The 23227-nt window shown below is 44.7% G+C and overlaps 1 protein-coding gene across 4 annotated transcripts in view; it reads right to left on the bottom strand.

Moving 5' to 3' along the window:
• Nucleotides 1-20333, bottom strand: part of sulf2a (sulfatase 2a) — a 65310-nt gene extending 44977 nt beyond the window's left edge. For 3 of the 4 annotated variants that reach the window (XM_012858372.3, XM_012858351.3, XM_036151491.1), the window contains exons 1-2: nt 20203-20333; nt 8359-8427 (exon numbers count right to left, since the gene is read on the bottom strand). The gene's annotated coding sequence lies outside the window, so the exon portion shown is untranslated. The remainder of the gene's footprint in view (nt 1-8358; nt 8428-20202) is intronic. The other variant, XM_036151492.1, reaches the window with a different exon arrangement.
• Between the last annotated feature and the right edge of the window lie 2894 nt (nt 20334-23227).

Here is a 23227-nt window from a genome sequence, read left to right on the forward strand (position 1 = left end):
TCAAAAATAAAACGTTGGATCACTACATCATACATTCAGCTGATACAGGTTCCACTGGAAGTTAGAAATAAAAACCAGAGGTCACGCTTTTTTTAAAGGAACAAAAAGGGTTTTGTTTTCTGCTTTTTCCTGTGAGATCAGGTTGCAGAAGAATGGCGATAAAAGCAAATGGCAAACAGGCAGCTCCATCTGACACGAGCTGACAAGCTTTCAAATGCACACCTGACAGACTCTACTCGGTTTTCTAACACGCCGGCGAGTCTGTGAGGAAAAGTAAAATGTTGCCGTTTATGCCGCAGTTTCTCTGTGAGAAATGTCATCTGAAAAAGGCTGAGGACACACTAAGTCCGGCAGCCTGCCACTCAGCCTCTGTAATGCAACCTTAAACTTTGCTTCCCTTCCTCTTCACCTGCCTTCACTAGCTGCCTAAGAGCCACAGCGCAGGTCTCATACACTTCAGTTTCTATGATCAGTCCTCCATTAGGCTCATGCCAAAGAGGCAGCCAGCTGCTCCCCCACGCCTCACCACCGCTGCGACGCAATCACGGCCCCCCCCTTTTCACGGCCCGAATCGCTCCCCACCCCGGATCTGCAGCGGGGAAGTAACGGAACGACGGTAGAAAATGAGACCCTGCTCCGGCTCAGAGGGAAGGACATTGTGATCGCTTGTCAGTAAAAAGACTATTCCACGGCTGTGCTGGCGATCGGTCACACCGGAATGTGATGTGAAAACCTCAAACCCTGAATGCTGCATTATCACGGGTGAAAGGATATGAACTGTGGCCCTCTTTAAAAAAAAAAATGCTCCAAACATCCAAAGCCCCAGTTGCTTTTCTCACCTTCGCTCCCACCTATACCTCCTAAAAAACGAGCGAACGGGGGCCCTCCCCGATCAAGTTCATAAACCTCGCGCTGCAATTAATGCAGCGCCAGAGCAATTTCCCGCAATACGAGCAATTACGCCGCCATCAAACATCTTTGACTTCTGTCCCCGCGCAGCTCTAAACCTGCTCGCTGCACCCATCCGTCAGCCGAGGTGGAACAGAAAGCACCAAACGGCGCTGGGATGCAGCCGGCTTTTCAAGCATGGAGGGATTAATGGGGACCTATATCCATTTACCGTGGATCGCAGGGAGCAAGAGGGGTCAATCAGATTCATGAGAAAAAACGCTGTGGATGAATGTCTGCATTTAACGAACACTGTAGAGAGCCAAGATCAGCGTTACAATCTCCTGTGTGGAGCAGCAAAGCGTTGAAAATGAATGGGCAGCAAAGCCAATTCCTGACGCTCATCAAACGACCAGTAAATCCACCGGATAAGCAGCCAAGAGAGGCAGCGCCGTCTTCATCCGGGGGGAGAAGGACACTGCTTTACTGCGGCACCGAGCCACTTATTCAGCCTTCCATCAGCTTTAGGAGACAGCTACGGCGGTAGACGCAGAACCGAAGCACCAACAAGGATCTACGCCATCTTTCCCTTGATTATTCTATAAGATTTGACATGATGTAATGGTATCTGATAATATACGATTTCCTAATATACGACAATACAATTTCTGATGATTTTTTTTATTTTTTGGGGGATTTTTTGCGGCTCTAGTGGCTTGCTTTTTCTGAAAGTAGGCTGACAGGAAGGGGGGTGGAAGATGGGGAGAGACATGTGGCAAAGGACTGCGGGTCGGATTCGAACCCGGGTCGACCGCGTCGAGGACTAAGGCCTCCGTATATGGGTTGCGCTACCTGCTGCGCCCAATTTGTGATTATTTTTAAAAAATGATATCATGTACACTGTATATGATCTAATATACACTCACCGGCCACTTTATTAGGTACACCTGTCCAACTGCTCGTTAACACCTAATTTCTAAGCAGCCAATCACATGGCGGCAACTCAGTGCATTTAGGCATGTAGACATGGTCAAGGTCTCCTGCAGTTCAAACGAGCATCAGTATGGGGAAGAAAGGTGATTTGAGTGACTTTGAACGTGGCATGATTGTTGGTGCCAGAAGGGCTGGTCTGAGTATTTCAGAAACTGCTAATCTACTGGGATTTTCACGCACAACCATCTCTAGGGTTTACAGAGAATGGTCCGAAAAAGAAAAAAACATCCAGTGACCAGCAGTTCTGTGGGCGGAAATGCCTTGTTGATGCCAGAGGTCAGAGGAGAATGGCCAGACTGGTTCGAGCTGATAGAAGGGCAACAGTGACTCAAATAACCACCCGTTACAACCAAGGTGGGCAGAGGAGCATCTCTGAATGCACAGTACATCGAACTTTGAGCCAGATGGGCTACAGCAGCAGAAGACCACATCGGGTGCCACTCCTTTCAGCTAAGAACAGGAAACTGAGGCTACAATTTGCACAAGCTCATCGAAATTGGACAATAGAAGATTAGAAAAACCTTGCCTGGTCTGATGAGTCTCGATTTCTGCTGCGACAGTCGGATGGTGGGGTCAAAATTTGCGTCTACAACATGAAAGCATGGATCCATCCTGCCTTGTATCAACGGTTCAGGCTGGTGGTGGTGGTGTCATGGTGTGGGGAATATTTTCTTGGCACTCTTTGGGCCCCTTGGTACCAATTGAGCATCGTTGCAACGCCACAGCCTACCTGAGTATTGTTGCTGACCATGTCCATCCCTTTATGACCACAATGTACCCAACTTCTGATGGCTACTTTCAGCAGGATAATGCACCATGTCATAAAGCTGGAATCATCTCAGACTGGTTTCTTGAACATGACAATGAGTTCGCTGTACTCAAATGGCCTCCACAGTCACCAGATCTCAATCCAATACAGCATCTTTGGGATGTGGTGGAACGGGAGATTCGCATCATGGATGTGCAGCCGACAAATCTGCGGCAACTGTGTGATGCCATCATGTCAATATGGACCAAACTCCCTGAGGAATGCTTCCAGCACCTTGTTGAATCTATGCCACGAAGAATTGAGGCAGTTCTGAAGGCAAAAGGGGGTCCAACCCGTTACTAGCATGGGGTACCTAATAAAGTGGCCGGTGAGTGTATATAATATCTTATATAAGATGTTATGCTTTAAGATGATGCTATATGGTACGGAATAATATGGCGGGTAAAACAAGCATTGAACACAGCCAGGTGTTTTGTTTTATTATTATTTTAAATTATTTAGAATAAAAAAAATTAACATCAGATTATGGAAACAATCAAAGTAAGACATCAAAGGAAATTTAGTCCCCAGCAGAAGTTATGGTAACAAAACGGCAATGACGCAGGGATAAAGTATTCCGACAACCGTCACGTCAGCATTTCTGAACTTCTGAATCTTCCAGTGAGCGCCTTTGGAGACACGATCCAGAAGTGGAAGGAAAATGAATTCACGTTGAATCTACCACAGCCAGGATCCCCTTTTAAGGTTTTCAGCAGAGAAATCAAAAGAATGGTTAAAAGAGTTGTTGAAGAGCCAAGCAGCACTTGCAGAGAAGCTGAGAAAGATCTGGAGAGAGAGGGTGACCGGTTCTCCACCATCAAAATACAGCTGGAGGAAGAATGGTTCTGCACAACAACCCAAAAACACCCTGCCAATGGGAAGTTTGCAGGTGGAAAGTATTCCAAAGTTTGCCTGATGAAGTTCAAATTTAGGGCTGTATGAGGGAGTTTTTGCTTCAGCCATGGCGAGAACAGCATTCAGGGCTTCAAAGCGTAAAAACCACAGACTGCACTGAAATAACGTTTTTATTGGTCGGACATCGGATATTCGCGCTGTGCTGATTCTCTGCCTTCTCCTCCTCCTTGCAGACGGTGGTTTAATCAGCGGCTGCGAACAACTTTTTGAACCAAAGAGACAAAAACGGAATAGTTTTCAGTGCACAGCTTTCAAGAAACTGCAAACGAAACGTGGAGCCATGTAGAGTCGGGCCGAATGGAGCCGGTGTAAAAAAGAGGCTTTCATAAATACTTGAAAATGTGATACATAATATGATTTATACATGATATATAATATGAGACATCGTATGAAGCTGCAGCATCTAAAAAACACAAACTGAACTGGATACTTCAACAGGGGAAAGAAATTCTTTAAAACGCAATAATTGATGAAACCTTTGTTCTATTTTAGAAAGCATAAAAGGGAGAATTTTCAAAGCTTTTTTTTTTTTTTTGGTACCGTGACCCCGTTAAAATTAGACAAGCTGTCATACCTCGGTATATTACATTTGGATTGGGAGATTTATGCCGATTATAGATTCTTCAAAACAGTTTGTGATTTGTGAGACATTATTATATATGTGGGGAAAAAGACAATTGTTAGTTTTCGTTAACACAAACTGCTAAAACTCCTTCTTGTCTGATCTTATGCACACCATAATGTGCAAACGTACAAAGTGCAAAAGTACAAAGATACATATTGGTGGAAATGTGACTTTTATAATGATAATCTTGACAATAGAAACGAGTTAAAAGAGAAGAGGTCACTCTGATGAATGCTCCTTTCAGAACCCCCTCCTGAGATTGCTTAACTTCGATGAGCGGTTATGCAAGCGGGCAGGAAGGGGCTGTTATTTTTCCAGCGAAGACGCACAGAAACCCCCCAGCCGCACATTTTCGTCACAGCCCGGTGCTTCCTTACAAATAGAGAGCCGACTTCCCAGCTAGCCGACGGGAGCTGACACACCGGAGAAGAATGAGCTGCCTCTGTGTTGTCACTGTGAAGCCGGGCTGAAGTGCCGGGCGGCCTCACTGTGTGTGGCGCCGCAGGCTGGCACGCTCACAGGGGTCTTTATTGGGGTGCCGTCCTAAGCTCCCAGGCAGCATGCCCGATGTTGACAAAGCCTGGTATCGCCTGCTGTCAGCCCATTCTGTGTGCACCCGGCGGAAAGAATCAATTAGGCCCAGCTCACAACAGAGCACTTTAATATTTGACTTCTAATCTGTGGGCAGACGGCAGAATGGATCGTGAGAGCAGGTTGGCAGAGTCCATTTTTTACTGATGTGGAAAATGAGGGCCAGAAGAAAAATGTCTCAGAGAGCAAGAGGGGCAGATAATGTGGCCCATGTGACGGCCCATATGAACATAAAGTCCATCAAGACGTGGAAGGAAAATAAACCTTTATCACCCACAAGACAGTAAAAGTCTTACGTAACAAGCTGCAAGGAATAAAGGAGGTCGTAACTTGTGCATAAAGAAGCACGTCGCTGTGCCAAGGACAGTGATTTGATTTGAGAGAAGAGAGCTGAGCTGAACTTTGAAGAGTTGCTGGGAAAAAAAAAAGAAAGACTTTTTTGGTTTTTAATCCCATCCTGCTGAAGGCCCTCCATGTCAACAAAAGGATGAGTCAGAGAGGGGGAGCGAGGTGAACAGTGTCCTCACGCTGAGGCTTTTTGAAGTGGAGATCAGTCCTCAAAGAGAATAACTTACCAAAAGGCACATCTTTTTTTACCTGTCGGCTCTCGCCTGTGTCACAGACACGTGACGGATAAATCAAAGCCCAGCTCCATCAGCTATTCTGTCACAAAAAAGTTCCTCGGCTGAGGCTGTATGTTCTAAACTACGCGACGAAGGTTGTTTGTTCATCCAGGGGTGAGCTGATTAGAGCTTCGCGTGCTGCTGATGTTAGTCCTGATGAGCCACAGCTGTACCCCTCCATCTTCAGCTGCCACTTCCCAGCTGTTCACACAGGACGGCTCGGATCACAGAACACGCACCTGAACGTTTACAGGACGCCGGCAACACTGCGTTGCTTCAATTAGTCGACTACAGCGTCGACTACAGACACATGGAGGTAGATTAGTGCTACGCTACAACGGCTTTGCGGGGCTGTAAGAAGTCAGATTTGATGAAACAATCCTGAGCGTTGTGACCAACTCATGCATCCTGGTCGTATTCCCCACACTCCACCTCGACATTGCATCTTTCATTTCACTCGGCTGCTTTATTAGTTGGCATCTGCTGCGACCGCACAAGACCCAAAGATCTGTTGGACTGAGAGCTCCGAATCAGCAACCCGCCTCTAACTATTGCTGAAAAATAACACAAACTGGCAAAAAAAAAAAAAAAAAAACCTCAACCAAAATTAAATTTTCGGATTTTTGGACTCACTAAAGCAACACGATACAGGAGTCTGCTTGGGAGGTGATGAATCTATCTATTCCCCTGCAGTAAATAAAGTGTTGACAGTTACTGCAGCAGATAGCGTTTGTGTTTTATTTCCTCTGGGATCTGTAAACTCCCCGATAACAGCAGCCGTAATCAGAATCTGACATATTTCTCTGCCGCTGCAGGGACCGTACCCACAGAGGTGTAAAACAAGAAGTGCGTCTCCGACTGCTCTAGAAAGATAGAGAGTCGGACAATTAAGTGCCGTCCTTCCGTGATTTGGTGTTTGGGGTTAAAACACAAGAACACCGACTTGCGTGGATGAACCGATCTGTGTTCATCTCCCTGAGGAGCCGTAAAAAACTGTTCGTACAGCTTGAACCTTTACGCGTCTGCGTGTTCGTCCCTTCAGAATAACAGGCCTTAAAGTAATGATGGGATTTTACGTGACGGGCCAACACAGAATACAGAGGAATGGAAAGTGTTGCATCATTTCTTACGTTTTCACTAAAGCAAATCTGAAAAGCATTTGTATTCACCCCCTTCACACTGATACTCTTCAACCAGCTGCTTCAGAAATCACTTCATTAGTATAAACAGAGTTTGCCGGAGAGTAATTTCATTTCAGACCAAACAGAGCTGGTCTCTGAAGGCCTTGGAGGTTTTTGGGAGAGATTTGGGGAGCAAACGGCATCGCGGAGACCAAAGACCGTGGCTGACATGTCGGGGAGAAAGTTTAAAGTGGAGTGCAGCTATAAAACAAAACAATGCAGACGACCGTCCCTGTGGCTCTACGCTCTTTCACTGAGTGAATGCTGCTTGGAGAGACTGAATGCAATCTGCTGGGTTTCCCTAGAGAGGAAACCTTTCGACCAATCTGTATGATTTGATTGAATAGGACTTCGTAAAGTGCCCTGAGATGACATGTATTATGAATTGGCGCTATATAAATAAAAATTGAATTGAAAATAAAATCACACAGAGAACTGTTTAATCTATTATCCGAGATATCACAGGTTGGGCATTAATCAGAGAAGCAGCCAAGAGCTGTGCAATACACCTGGAGGAGCTGCAGAGATCCAACGTTTTGGCTTACAAAACTTCTCACTAACGCTGTGCATCACCCTAAATACGCCGCCCTGCTACCTGAACGTAGTGGCGGCACCATCGTGCTGCGGAGACAGAGGGTGAATAGGGGGATGGACGGACCTAAATACGGGACAGTTCTGGAAGAAACCTAGCCTGGGTGCCATTCCGAACTTAGTCCCGCCCACAACGTTTTAGGTCAGGAAGTTTGGTCTGGCATTCTTCAATAGTAGCGCGAGTATGCTCGCCCAATATCTGGCGGGCCAATCAAATTGTCAGGGCGGGCTTTATACGATGATGGACAGATGATCAACAGTAACGTAATCAGTCACGTCACCAAAGCGCGCTTGGGTTACAACAACGATGGCTGCCGCTGGAGAGTTGAGGTGTGTAGATTCTGCTTTTAGGTCTGTTCTAGAAGATATCGACAGGTTCGTGTGTTGAAGGACTCCTTGGATCCTTACGTTCTTTTTGCAACACTGGCAAAAATCATTAACGCTCATCTTCTTATGCTAGGCTAACCGTTGAGTTCCGTTGACAACAACTATGCGTCGCTTAACATACGTCACACACTCCGTTGCTCTTATTGGTTGTAGGTCTATCCAATTGAGTACAGATGAATTTTTTTTCCTGGTTCGTTCGAAACACGCCCCATAATCACAGCTCTATGGAGCAGTATAAGACTCAAATTCTGACTAGAATTGAGTATGACCATGTCAGGCTAGAAGAAACTGGTTTAAGGCGGCAAAATCCTTGAGACCGGGGCCCCAAACCTATAGGAGTCCTACACTAAACCGGAGAAGCCCAGTTGAAGACTGCAACCAGGCAGGTAGGAGACTACCAATAACAAGGTGCTGTGGTCAAATGAGACCAAAACTCAACATGTTAAATGCCATGTGGCCCAAACCCCGCTATCCCCACGGTGAAAGACGGTGACGACTGTCTTCAGCAGGAACAGAGAAGCGGGACAGAGCTGAAAACCATACACAAGCCTGACTTTACAGTTTTATTTGTAAAAAAGTTCACAATTATGCACTACCTTGTGTTGGTCTGTCACGTAAAATCCAAACAAAATACATTGAAGCTCATGGCTATAATGTGACAAACTGGGGGAAAAAAAAAAGTTCAAGGGCTCCGTCTATGAAAGTGGGGAAGGACGGGTTTCAATGAAACTGTGAGTAGGAGGTAAACAGCCTTACCTTCTTTTCTAAACAAGCTTCTTTAGATGTTCTCCTCTCCCACAGAAAGCAGCCTCCGACTGCCAAGTTCTGTAATCAAACAAAATGTGAATGAATTCTTGGCAAGCGTGAAGCTTCAACATAGGAGCCCAAACAACTTGCCTATCTTTGCCTTTCCAGCTTGTCTTCAGAAATCCTTTTTAATTAAAAACGGCGCTCTCGTTCTGATTCACTCCGGCTCAATCTATGCGTGTCTGCAGACAGTCATAATAATCCCGATGCGCATCCCCTGCCTCGCGCTTTACACAAAGCGGGTACGGAATCTGTTAAAACGTGACGGAGAACCGCCCTACAGGCCAGGACGCACCAATACAAATGATATTCCCCATCGATAAGTTCATATTTTTTTCTCCTACTGTAACGCCTGAGGACACAGGAAATAGTTCAGGGGAAGCTTTAATTAGACCTGTGCCAGGAACAAGAGATAAAAATGGCCTCACTTTTTAATATTTAATATTATCCCCGTCTTTGTAGAACTACCACAAGCAGACATGTGACTGATGTTTCTTTTGTGAGATTCATTATTATTTCTGAACAATAGCAATAATGTTAGAAATACATTTGAGTGGGTAATACTGTGTGGAAGCTGCTCACTATCCCGGCAGGCAGGCAGGCAAGGAGAAATCCTTTTAATGCTTTAAACTAGGTGTCAGAAGCAGCTGAGGTACAGAAAAAAATAAATAAAATAGCTGTTTTTTTTTCTCAGCTCTTTCCATCCGACTGCCATCTCGCAGTAACCACTCTGTCTACAAGCGCCCGTGTTTGTAATCTTGTAAGCTACGAGGCCTTGTTTTTCATCGGCTGTCTGTGAAGCCTGGCTGACGAGGATGGAGCCGTCTCACGCTTGTTTAAATCGGACAGGTGTCGGCGTCCGGTTTGTTAGCGTCTGAGCCGAGTTAAACCAACACCTCCTGGCGTGGTACGGCTCACGCAGGGCCGTGCTTTTGTTATAAACCGCAGAGCTAAGAATAGCAGAGACCTTCATGAACCCACGGTCATCCCACTGCCAAGGCATGTCAATGACCCCAGCTGTTCCCCGTCTGTGCCAGCGCTGAATGCCACTAGTGGACATCAACGTGCCGATAGACCAGGGCCGTCCAAAGCGCGAGTCGGGGACTATTTATGCGGTCCCCCGATAACAGTTTGGGAATTATGCATATTTTGCCCTCCAGCACAGGATAAGACAGATGCAGACTTAAAAAATATTTTTTTTTTGGGATTTACAAAGGCATCTTTACGGAGCCCGGGATCGCTCACCTTAAGTGATATTTTTTTTCAGGTCGTGATCATTTGTGAGCACGTTTTCATTTAATTGAGCCCTCGAATGAATAAAACGTGAGCACGTTTTCTCCTGGATTGTTGACTATAGCCTTTTTCTGCACACAATTTATTCGGACACACGTTTTAATTATCCGTGGGTGCGTTTCGGTAGATCGAGATCTCGAATATACTATAACGTGCTCATGTTTACATGTGTCAAGACAATATTGAGTGCACGTTTTACATATTGTGGCCACGTTTAAGTGGATCGTGCACACAATGTTCTATAACCATGTTCACCAAGTTTGGTTAAAAGGTACTTTATGTTGTAGCTAAAAGTAATTTTTTTTTTATTATTTAAGATGTACGGAGCCCTAGAGGGGTCATCGCAAAATGTTTTGTATGTTGAGAGAATGTGCGCTCGTTTTAATAAATTGTGCCCTCGTTTTACTATGCTTAAAATGAGAGCTCAATTTAGTAAAATGAGCTCACACTATAGTAAAACGAGAGCACAATATGGTAAATTGTGCACACGATTTAGTAAAACGAGCGCACATTCTCTCAACATGCAAAACATTTTGCGATGACCCCTCTAGGGCTCCGTACATTTTAAATAATAAAAAAATTTAACTTTTAGCTACAACATGAACGTACCTTTTAACCAAACTTGGTTTTACTTTAATTTGATAGACAAGAACAGAAACATTCAGCAACGTTTGTTCAAAAGCAGGATTTCACCTAAACTAGTGCACTCTCACAAACTCCCACAGGTGCTGGGTCCCAGGTATTAAATGTTCACTTATATACAGTAATCTTATAATTTATTTATTATTTATTTATGTTCTTTCACTTTCTTTTTTCAAGTATCACATTACACATGTCAGCTTACATAATAATATATATGATTTAGCAATGGCATCTAGGTGCTATTCGATCGTATCTGTTGCTTTATGTCTGTTGGTTGTGCTGTTCTTTTTGCGTCTCTCTTTCCAGGTGACGGAGCAGACGGAGGACGTTTTATCATTCTCTCCCTTTTATCTCCTCTTTCTTTTACCTCTACTCATTTTTTTTCTTTTCTTTCTCTCTCACTTCTTGTTCTTCCTTTACTCTGCCATTGTAATGTCCATATAATTTGAAATTCTCCCTGCAGGAATGACAATAAAGCTATTTAAATGCACAAATCAAGTGGAGCACTATGGCGAAAGCTGTTTGTCCACTTGTAAAAGCAAAATCTGTCGAGCTCTATCTGGCATTGAGAAATCAATTCCTATTGCCACATTGCTAGACAGGACACTGGGGGAAAAAAAGAAGCAGGATTGGCCACACTTATCCATTAAACTTGGCTAGAAATAAAAACAAAGGTGACCCGCATCCACTTCTTGTTGCTCAGCCACAAGATTCGAAGTGATCAGAGGTGGTGGCAGGCACGGCAGGCGGGGTTATAGCAGGACTGGCTGGTGACGGCTGATGGCAGGAGTTGGTCAGCCTGTCTCTGTCAACCAGCATGTCCATCTAGTGAGGGCGTGGTGAGCACAGGACCACAGGATGTGCGCCACAAACACTGGGAAAACGCGTGCACGAAGTAAGATGATCGGGTGGTGAATGTTTGCAGGAGGGAGATTTAAGTAGGAAAAGTCCCAGGTGAGGCGGCTTGATGATAACTGGCAGCGAGCAGGTTACGCTGGCTATGGTGAGTGGAGCAGGGAATGGGGAGAGAACAGCCGCTCAGCCCCAGAACGACATAAACAAAGGCCAGAGAGTATGACGGCTTGTGACAGCTATGAAGGGGGAATGGAAACTTTTTGCAGGACATTTAAGTCCATCTGAAGCTGAAAAAGCTGAGTTCACGAGGAGCGGGTTACTTCGACTATCATGAAAAAACAAAGCTGCCGAGACAAAATTCATGTTGACAGCTTTTCACAAGGCCAAAAAAGAAATGACACCCACACGGCTGCTGCGTTCAGCAGACACTGCAGGCTGCAAATGACAAAAAAAAAAAAATGACTTACTTTTCTTGCTCTCCCAATAAAATAGAAGAATGACAGATTTAATATAAATAAGCGAAGAGGAGGAGGAAGAGGGTGGGGGGGGGGGGGGGGAGGGGGGTGCAGGCTCCGGGTGACAAGGCGCCGTGACGAGCGTAGCAACCGGGGGAAAAATGCGACACCTGGCCTTGTCCTTGATGTGAATAAGAGGATGATGCATCAAAAAGTGACAGAGCAGAAAGATGGTTATTACCCTGCCAAAGAGCAAGAGAAAATAAGGAGCAAGAGTAGAAAGTGACTATTTTTAGCGGCAGAATAAAAATACGCCGGCGCTTTGCTTGATATTCCCTTTCATCGGAACATTTTTTCGTTCCAATATTTTCTTGTTTCACACCACAACCGAATCCTGAAAAAACTGACTTCAGACTGATCGAGCGGACGCGTCGAAGCCCATCATGCAAGGTAATGCTGATTTTGACCGAGAGCTGTAGGGACGGGTCGAGCGTTCAGGTCGAGCTCGTTGAAAGTTTGATCAAAAGAGTAAGTAAGGAGCAGCCTGAGGCTCTGTTTTCTTTCTCCATGCCAGAGAGAAGGCTGATTGATTTCAGCCGGCTGGAATCCTTGCTCTGCCTCTATTGATCCTTCATCTCCAGCCCTCTTAACCAATTAAGAGTTCACTAAGAAGCAACTCTTAATTATGACCACATTACTGCCAACGTCTCTGCTGGATTTGCTCCTTTTTTGTTGTTTTGTCCAGCACTGCTCACCTGCAGCTGCGATCGTCACTGAACGCTGGGAGGCAAGTGGGTCTGGACCAGTGATAGGGTGGGCATCGGACCTTGGGTAAAGATAAACCCGCCGCACACATTTTAAATCCCGGCGCATTGCTGAGAACCAGCTGCTTACCCTGCAGCCAGATCTGAAGGATCAGAACGAGAAGGAGATATTTTGGACGCGGGAATCGGGGATGCGTCTGAGTGTCAGGCGGGGATGATCAAAAGATTAATTAGATGAGAATCAGATCAAACACAGCCGAAGTTGTGTGGACACAGAGAGGAGGTGTAAGAGTGAGCGCGGTCGACATGAGAGGAGTAGAAATCCAGGCTTTGGAGAGTGAAAGCTGACTGACTAGGAGCCTCTTTAATTGCTGAGAACATAACACATCCGAGGAATCTGCCTACTCCGCCGTCTTTTTCCACAACTTTTTGGTGCGTTACAATCGCTTGATCTGTCCACATTCTGGGTGAAGCTTTTATTTGAACACCGTCAGAAATACCCGTCCCCCCCCCCCCCCACCTCCCGCTATGTTTCCGACCTTATTTTTAAGCCTGTAATCCCATCGCATTGGTACAGTGAGAAAATCCAATTGGAGACATCTGTAATACCATAAACATTATTAGGCACAACAGCGGCTGCTCCACCCCAAGGGGAGAGGCAGAGGAGATGATGGAGCTACAGGGTAGCTGCTGGTGTGACGCAGAGAGAAGAGCCCAATAAAAAAACTAAGCCCAATCTGAGTAGGTTGAGCTGGACACGTCACTGAGTCCAGCTCCTGAGCCTGATTAGCGTTATGTGTGGGACAATTGAAGTGTTGAGAATTTTTTTTTTACTAAAAGCTAACTGCAGTAGTCGTGTCATGATTTATTTTTCATAGCGCATGTGGCCAGACAGATGTGTACCCTACAGGTGATCTGCTCTCCTGCTCCTTCGTTATGTACACCAAGACCAGGTTTACCAGCTCATGCCCTTTTGGAGCGAGGCTCAAACCTTCCCCCCCCCCTCTCTCTCTCTCTCTCTGCACTTGAAGCAAAACGCTAACAGCTCTCTCTGGTGTCCCACGTTCTGCAGATGCGTGCAGTTTTTTTTTTGTTTTTTTTGCTGTAGCCGCCTCGGTGCAACTCAGGGGTTGCGTTGATCAGGATGTGATGTAGCTGGAAAAATTCAGTTAAGAGGTTTAAACTCAGGTCAAGCTTCCCGGCTTTCTTTTTAAAACCGCCGGCCCTGTCTACTCCAGCCCTCTGGTGGCTAAGCCACGCCGTTAAGTCCTCCTGAACCTCGTAAACGAAGTCATCTCCTTGGTTTCAGTTTTGTTAAAGAGAGAGAAGTTGCTGCTATTTTGCAACACCACTAGACTACCCAGTTCTGACAGCTTCCATCCGTGATCAACAAGATGCTTCTTTTATTACATCTGAAAACATGAGGATGATATCAGTTTTTATTGGCAATACAGGCCTTAGTTAATATTCAGACAACACCCCGAGGCATCCTAGATACTCTTCCAGCGTTGGAGACCGAAGAAAGAGACAATGTGCCCCTGAACAGGTCATTTGATTATGCCACGAAGCATAAACTATTTAGTTTGTCCAAAAGATGTCAGAAACATCTTAAACATGGGTCCCACTGTGAGCTCGTCTTACTCCCCACCCTGCAAAGCACCTCCTGAGGCCAAAACGTTAATGTCAGCTTTTTATTCTTTTAGTCGGATATTCTGAATAATCACCGTGGGATATTAATAAGATTGCCAATTTATTTGCACACAATTTCAGATGTTTGCATTATAATTTGTGCAAATATACATGTAGATGTACTTATGCATTTACAATTACAGACTTAGTTACGGGTAAACGGTTTGCAATCCCAGACTCTCTACTTAAATTGCTTTTATTTAGAAATTAGGTGTGTGAAGGAATGAACTCTCATTAGCAAATTTGAACTAAATTATGATAAGTCTTTACTAAAAAGTTATTAATAGTCATTTTGGATAAAGGATCATTTATTTATTGCACAAAGGAAAACATTATTTGACATGTAAAGAAAGTAGAGAACTATTATTGTGATAAACCTACCTGGAAATAACAGACAGACAGATATGCTTATCATTAGTTTTACAATTGGTATTATTAGAAATCAAAACATCTATCCCTAACCTTTATCTGATTTCTCATTAAAGTAAAAAAAAAAAAAAAGAAAATGTAAGAAAGTACATGCTGGTGACTAATAGACTGAAAATGGCAGAAGTTCTTAATTTTGATCCTGATGAGCAAGGAAACATGCCAATTCTGGTAAAATTGTTATTCGGTTGCACGTGGTATTAATGTATGATATTGAACTATAACACCAATAAGAGCAGCATTCTATGGAGTTTGAATCTGAAAGGTCTATCTTCATTTTTAATTGTAATCCAGCACTTTACAAACAAATATGAGTCATATTTTGGGATTTTTTTTTTAGTGAATTAAACGGCACTGGGCATGTTGCGGTTGTCGTCCCAGTAGGAGCAACAATAGATCCGACCCTGGTAGGCCTCCTTTATTTTTCTGCCTGAGCTGGTACAGCTCAGAGTGTGGCTAATTTAGCATCCCCGTCACTATTCACAGCCAGCATTCACTCTGCAGCAGAACTGATTTTTATATATATAAAAAAAAGGATTCAGACTTTTTATTCTGTGTTTAACTTCCTTCTTTTTTGTTTTAATCAATTTTCTATTTGACCCTTTTTTTCAAGCCAAGACAGGCCAAAAGTCCCCTATGAACAGTAAATTACAGCAGAATGAAAAGCAATTTTAGGTTGGTCCGGGTCAGAGGACTGCAGGACTCACCAATGAGTCCTGCAGTCCTATATTCATTTAATTGTGACTTTAATAGGCCACTTAGTCTGTTGCTATCTGAGTGCACTCATTGATTGCTTGCCGAAATTCAGGGAGAGAGGGTGTGTTTGTTTTGCCTTACTAATGGACACCATCCCAGCATGCACCTCCACTGGAAGCGAGCAGCAGAGCAAACACAGAGATAAAAGAAAGGAGGAAAACACTGGGAGTGAAGAAAGAAATCTAAAACGCTCTTAAAAAAAAAAATCAATGAATCACTTTTTAAAAAAAAAAAAAAAAAAAAAAAAAAAAAGGTAGAGTGAAGGAAATTCTAATTCTTAAAGTAATAATTACACCAGAACTGATAAGACCTTGCTTATCAGCCAAAACGGGTTTCAAGCATAATTACATTTTCTTTCCTCCCTGTTCTAATATCTTTATAATCATTGCTCTTAACCATCAGTTAATTCTACAACGAATTATTCACAGCTATAAAAAAAAAAAGAAGAAGAAGAAAAAAACTACCATATTTAAAGCGCCAATTAGAGAAAGACATGGGATAGAGAATTTGGTAATATAACATGGCTTTAGCAACGTTGCTGCTGCTTGATATTCGCAGTGAGAAGGGGCCTGGAGCGGCTGTCTCTCGGGACAGATAGGGCAGTGAAGCCCGCACTCTGTGGCCAGCAGGGTATAATTACATTTTCCCGTGGGGCAACTCTGCTGCACCAACTCAGCCGTACAGACGGGAGAGATTGAAATCTGATTGCACTCACACGCGGCAGTCAGATGTCCACACATCAACAGGGAACGTCCACACACACACACTGCGCCACCCCTGTCTGCGTCTGGCACCAACACAAGCAAACGCTGGATCAAACGCATCGGCAAGTGGTTGTTTTGTCCGACGAGCCGCTGACTGCTCTGCTCCGTCTCTGCAAGGTTTCTAGTCGAGGCATTGTGAAAAAAAAAAAAAACGCCCTTCACGTTGCTGACGGGAGCAGCAACACAGATTTCAAATGCTGAATCCCCTAAAGCCGCCTCATTACGGCGTGTGGTGATGGCGGTTTGTACGTCCAGATGAACGGTGATTCACTTTAAGGCTGCTTGCCGACCAACTACAATAAATCTATTCTAAAGTGAACAAATAGTGCAACAATAGTTGCAGAACCGTGTCTGTCTCGGAGGTTTATGACGAATTTCTGCAAAAAACACTTTAAGGACATCCTAATAATCAAGGGGTCTAATTTCTCATTCAAACGCCAACTACTTACTACTTAGATTTGCAGATTTATGTTGGTGTTTAAATACTTTAAAACACCATAATTGATCCCCCTCACCCCATGTCTACTCCCATTATCACAAGCAGGTATGGAGAATGGATGGATGGATGGATCTGGATTTTCCTTGTAGAACTGAGCGCACGCAGTGAAGGAGTGGCTGGGCTACATGAGTATGTGAACCAGTCTGTGGTGGATTTTGCTTATACTGGATGGTAGGTGTAAAAATCTCTCCACTGTAGCCGCATGAGAATCTTTAATGCTCCCAAATAGCGGAGTCTAGTGAGCCAGGAGTCCTCTCTGTTTTTTTATTGGTGTCACTTTCTGCGCTAAAGAACGTTGCATTGTGTCTTCGGTTCTGCACAGAAACATTCTGCATGTGTTCAGGTATTAATGTTCACGTACCGCTGCTGCCGTGCTGGATGCTTGTACAGGACCCACTGGGACAAACTGTATCACCAAATGTGCAGCCACTGTAGGTCTTAGTTGAGACTCAACTAGGTACTAATGTAATGAGTTCAAACTCTGCAATACATCAAGTACTCATGTAGGCTTCACTGTTTACCCAGAGCTGTCTTATATCAAACTTGTTAAGGCCTATTTTTCAGCCTTGCCCCTTCTTATACGGGGCCCATATGTAAGTGTTGGGTAGGTATTTTTCATGCGTACTGCTCTTCACTAAAACCCCCATCACTAAGTTTTTCTAACATTCAAGAAAAACAGTCAATAAAAGGTGGAAGAGTTTAAAAAGCAGGATAACATTTTATGTAACTTTTGTCTGCATAAGATTGACTGGAACCAATCTGATACATCTTAAGAGACAAAATCACTTCAAAATAGAGAGTAAACATGCAAACTTTACCTGAGCGCTAAAAAAAAAAGCTGCTTAGCCTGAAAACATGTTAACAAGAGTAAGATGTGATTATATTGAAGAAGTCAGCCTTATGCATTGGGTCAGATATCTATTTAGAAACAAATGATAAAGCGACGTCTGTATTGGCAAGGACAATAAAAGTGGTTCTTTTAACTGAGTGTTGAAGCAGCATGCTGCATGACCTGCAGAAACTCTGATTAGGACAAAATGTCAAGACCGCATGACTGCAAGTACGACGTTGCACATGTGCACAAAGAATACACAAGGAGAAGCAATGGAGCCAAGCGAGTCTGTGACGGGCTGCAGAGATGTCAAAAGAAAGGTTAAGTAACCGTGACCCTGTAGATTGGGTTGGTCTCCACCACGCCGAGGGGTCCCTTTACTGCGAGGCATCGCCGGACGGAGCCTGCTTTGTGACGGTTCTGCGGTGATGCCGGCGGATAAACAACAATGTTCACGTCTGCTCATCACGCCCGGTGCAAAGCTCTTTTCAGGCTCATAGGCACCGTCAGGACGAACGCTTGCCATATATTGTTTGATTTGAAGGTGAATATATGCTTTTGTTTGTGTTCTCTTTTCAGGGTGGAAATACATGGCCCCTTTAAGAGAAAGGAATGGAAGAAGAAGAGGAGGCGGAGGGTTTGGAATATCATTTGTGAATGAGCACATGTGATACTGTCGGAAAATAGAGTACTATTTTCCTACAGTTACTGAGTTTAAAGGCGTGTTGTTAGCCTGGATTGTATCAACCTTAATGAAGAATCTAATTCTGATCCGTGTCCTTTGAAATGAATTTTAGCAAAGAATCCTAATTGGCACATGCCTCTAAAAAGGATTTATGATAATGACCAAATGGTTTTAGTTGTAGTGGGTAAAAAAAGCTCTTCTGAACAGCTCATCTAGGGGATGTTAGATTTAGGCCCATTAATTTCACCCTATCTAAACCGCACCTGACCACAAAAGGTTAAAAGTTGTGGTTAAAATGAGCAGACATTGCCCAGACGTCCTGCAGTGTCACCTTGGCTGCTGACAACACTGCCCCCTGGCCAGGAGAGGAGGCCCGGCTGACAACAGGTTTGTCAATAGCACTTTGAGGGTGGGGGTGGGGGTGGGGGGACTTGGGGGAACATGTTCTCTGCCTTCGACAACAGCTACGGCGCGCGGCATTAGCATACGATACATATTCATGCGTGTTTCCCTTTGACTGCATCAAACAGCCCTCTCGCGCAATTTGAGTGAATTTTTACAATCAGCATGTCGAGCACCTCGTTTTCTCCAGGAGTCCCGTAGGCCTCTCGTGTATTCTCAACACGGCTGCTGCTGCTGCAAAAAAAATAAAAACATCAACAGGTCTCAAGGTCATCGCCTCCCCTTTTTCTGTCGGCATGTTCGCATGGGTGAGGGGGGGAGTTTGGGTCTTAAAAACCACGAGGGGGACAATAAAATTGAGGAAATGGCTGATTGTGAACGGGGCGATGTACAAGTGTTGTGCGCGAGCTTCATTTTACGCAAGCATGTGTGCAGGTCTGTGGCTGGGATATTATTCCTTTTCCCCATAACAATCGCAAGAGTTACCAAGCAATTATGTCTGGAGAGCGTCTGAGCTTGCATATGATGATCCGGGCGCGGAGCGTAAGCATACAGTAGCAGTTTCGACGTGCACCAGGGGACGAACTCGCAGGTAGAGCAAGCCGGAGCATCCTCTTTCGGTCCACTGACATTTCGTGGGGGAGAAAAGAGGCCAGTTGATGTGGGGTTAGAGCTTCCATGAGTGTGTTGGAATAAATAATGAATGCTTAAAGAACAGATCCCCAAAGCTTCTTCTCTTCCCAGCCATCCCTCCATCTTTGCACTCGTTCATCCGTCCGCCATCAGGCGGCATTCAGGGACGTTCAGATGCTTCTGTCATAAATATTTCTACCGTTAGGTCAGCACTCACACCCCCCCCCCCCCCCCCCCCCCCCCTATCCCTCCGCTGCTCTTAACCGCCACCGCTTGGTGATGACACAGCCTTTTGACCCATAAAGCTATTGACAAAACACTGACAGTGAGTACATTCGCTGAGACCAGGTGGCGGTAGGGCGGCAGCAGCTGCAACTGGTGAAATGGCGACTCTTGAACGATGGCTGACTGGTGGACACCTAGCTGGCGCCCAAAATATGGTTCCCACCTGCTAAAGTACTCCACACGGCGACTTTTAAAGTGGCAACATCTTTATGATTGTTCCTTTCGTCGTCATCTAATGAGAATTTTGTCCGTTTGTCGCTGCAGAATGTAAAACAGGAGGACACGCAAAAAACACCAAGACAGACAAAAGAACCAGCACAGCTTTAAATGCTTGCTTTGCTGTAAAAAGGGCAATCTAAGTAATACCGAGGATCTATGCAAAACAGTAAGACAACTTCCAGAGAGTTGCTTTACAACCAGGCAGAGACATGGCACACGCCGACAGGGTCCGTCTCCGAAACTCCAAACTTCGTCCACACAGCAAACAGACAGACGCCCTATCGGCTCGCTGCTCTGACTCAGAGCCAGATCCTGTGGAGCATCCGTTAAACCAGAGGTCTGATCTCTTTTACCCCAATGAGCAGCCACGTTAGCGACATGCACAAATCTCAGAGGCGAACAGAATGGATCAGAGCATCCGAGTGTAAACTAGGGCAGAGCTCCAGCACTGTACCTTCTAGATACGCTACTCCGGTAGGAAGCAAGTCCTGCAGAGGACCGGCATCCTCCAACGAAGAGGGGATGGGGGGGGGGACACATACCCCTGTCAGCTGTTCTAAACAGACATCAGTGATCAGATATTCGTTCACGCACCTGTTTGGCCGGGCTACACCGTCCTCTCCTGTCCGCTCAGCTCAGATCGGCTCGCGCTGGCAAAGTGATGAGCGAGTCTCACCCCCCGCACAGCCCCGGTGCAGACAGCTCACTGTTATGGATGCACTGACAAGTGAAAGGAGGGAGGCGTGGCTTCACATGAGATAAATAAAAGAGGGAGGGAGAGAGGGAGGAGAGAGGCTCCCTCAATCTACAATTCAATTTTGCCCTCACTCTCTTTTCAGCACCGTTGTGCCCTCCTCTTCTTTTAGCATATTCTCTCTGTTTTAAAACTGCCCCTCTCCTGTTTTTCCCCATTTCCCTCCCTGCGCGTTATTTGTCGACGGTTTCCATCAGTCTGAGTCTTTCTTCTCCCGTGTTGTTTCCTGTTTATTCGTTCTCCTTGCCACATTTTTAGCCTGCTTCTTCAGGCTTTTTTTGGGGCTCTCATTCATGAGCAAACGTTCTGCGTATGTGTGTGTGTGTATGTGTGTGTGTGTGTGTGTGGACACGGAACCAGAGCAGTTCTGGCCATCTGTTGGAGCCTGTGAGCTTCACCTATTCACAGTCTCATTAAGGCAGAGGCACACAGAGGAGAGGAGAGAAAGGAATGGGAGGGAATCAATCTTAACGCTACAGGATTGACGAGGGAAAGGCAGCATGGCAAACACACACACACACACACACACACACACACACACACACACACACACACACACACACACACACACACACACACACACACACACACACACTATGGTTTACATACTTACTGAGGACCATGCCTTGACTTCTATTCATTTCCAACCCTAACCCTAATCCCTAGTGAGGACCAGGAGAAGGTCCTCACTTTACATCAAAGTCCTCACGTTGCTGGTAAAATACAAAAAATGGGTTTTCACTTAGCTGCAAGTACAAGTAGACACACACACACACACACACACACACACACTATATGTGTCAGGCTGGCACCTCTGAAGAGAGCTGGCATGGGAATGCCTGCTCACTGGGTTCAGCCACTGAAGGGGATTTGGCTCACAGCGCACAAGCACTCAGACTGAAAAAAAAACAAAACAATGCACACCCAAATCAATTTCTACAGAAGCACACAATAAGTAAAAATGATTGTGATGCAGGGTGGGTGGGAGGGTGCTGCTGTCTATCTCCAGTGGTCATTGGGTCAAAGGGGGGGAATTGCCTTGAATTGCCTTGTATAAATTAATTTAATTTAACTGAGTAGACTAAGTCTCTGGACAGATCCACAGACCAATCAAGAAGCCAAAATGGATAATCCTTCACATTTAAATGGACAAGACGGCGAAGAACAACTTAAAAAAGTCTCTTGCATGTAGTGGACCCAAAGAAGGCATTTTCTTTCCCAGTTAGAGCCGGGTATTTCTCCTGAGTGCCGGCGTCACCTCCTATTCCTGACCAGAAAGGGAGAGGTGCGACAGAGGGTAGCAGAGGGCGGAGGCATCCATCTCTGTCTGCTCCAGCCGTCCCATGATGGATGTGCCTGTTTATCCCTCTCTGCAGGTTATTTAGATGCAGTCACAGCCAGAAAGATTAGTGATGGGAAACTTCTGCACCTCTTTGCCTCTCCTCCCACCTTGTCTAATCAATAATACTCTTATCTATAATCAGCATTTGGAGGCAATTCTCCATGGAAATATGAAGAACTGAGGAAAAAAAAAAAAAAAAAGAGAGTAATTGTCCAACTCCTCTCAATGTTTTCAATTACAGCGTCGGCTATGAATCATCTGTGTGTCAGCGGGTCTAAACAGGTTATTTGTGTCACTGCGGCGAGATGAAACCATGCTGTTCAGGGAGAAAATAAAAATCAAACAGCATTTCTCAGACCATGATTGTCTCAGAGGCAAAAAAAGAAACTGTTCAGCAAATTTCAACCACATGTGCTCGATATTACAGTACCTTGCAAAGTATCCGTGCTCTTTAAATTGTTTCAAACTTTGTCACATTACAACCACAACCGGTGCCTTATTGGGACATTACCTGACAGACAAACTCAAGGGAGTTCATGAATGTAAAAAAGTTTATGTTTTCAATGCATTATTTTCAGTAAAAGCCTGAGAAATGTGGCATCCATACTAACCCTAACCCCTTTTATCTTAAGCCCCAAAATAACAGTAATATCAGCTTTATTCTGATCCAGAGGCCAATGGGGGAGAGAGTGGTAACCCTGGTAGGAAAAGCTGTAAAACAGGAAGTTTAATGTTTGCAACAAGCCATGACGGAAATAACCAGGTAGAAGAGGATGCTGTAGTCCAGGGGTGTTCAAACGTTTTGGCACGTGGGCTGAGTTTTAAAGTCAAAGATAATCGAGGGCCAAAAACTGAATACAACTTTTTAAGTTCACAAATAAAAGACTACATGTGCAGACTTTGGACCTTAAATACAATTTTATTGAATTAAATTTCTTGCGGCTTCAGCACCAAGCAACCAGCAGACCTTGATACGTGACACCATGGAGACCGAGACGTTTAACTTGGAGGTAGCAAATCACCATTTTATATGATACCATATATCCCTTTTATAAAGACACAAGATAAAGAGCAGGCATGCAAGACATGGGTAGTATTGGCCAAATAATCACTTTACTTTTTTTATCATTCTATTTAAAGCCTACAAGTACACTACTATCATGCGATGATACAATTCTTGCGTGATCCGAGTCCAACCGTGCACAGGCGTTCTGCTCTGAATCGCTCCCTGTGGAAAGGGTGCCTTGCAGAAAGGCTGGCGCTGGGTAAGAGATTTAGGTGTGCAAATACTCATTAGCTAGTGAGACAGTATAAATGATTTTGTGTTTGTAACATGTAGCAGATCATGAACTGGGCTGATGGTTTATTGATTCTCAGCATGGGGCGATAGCCCTCACAGCTTTGGAAAATAAGCTGTTTTTAAGTTTGTTAGTTTTTGATTTAATTTTCCTGAAGTATTTCCCTGATGGAAGTGGGACAAACAGTGCATTACCCGGGTAGGTGGAATCTGTGGCAATATGTCT

This window comes from Fundulus heteroclitus, chromosome 20 (genome assembly GCF_011125445.2).
Source record: "Fundulus heteroclitus isolate FHET01 chromosome 20, MU-UCD_Fhet_4.1, whole genome shotgun sequence".
NCBI lineage: Eukaryota > Metazoa > Chordata > Actinopteri > Cyprinodontiformes > Fundulidae > Fundulus > Fundulus heteroclitus.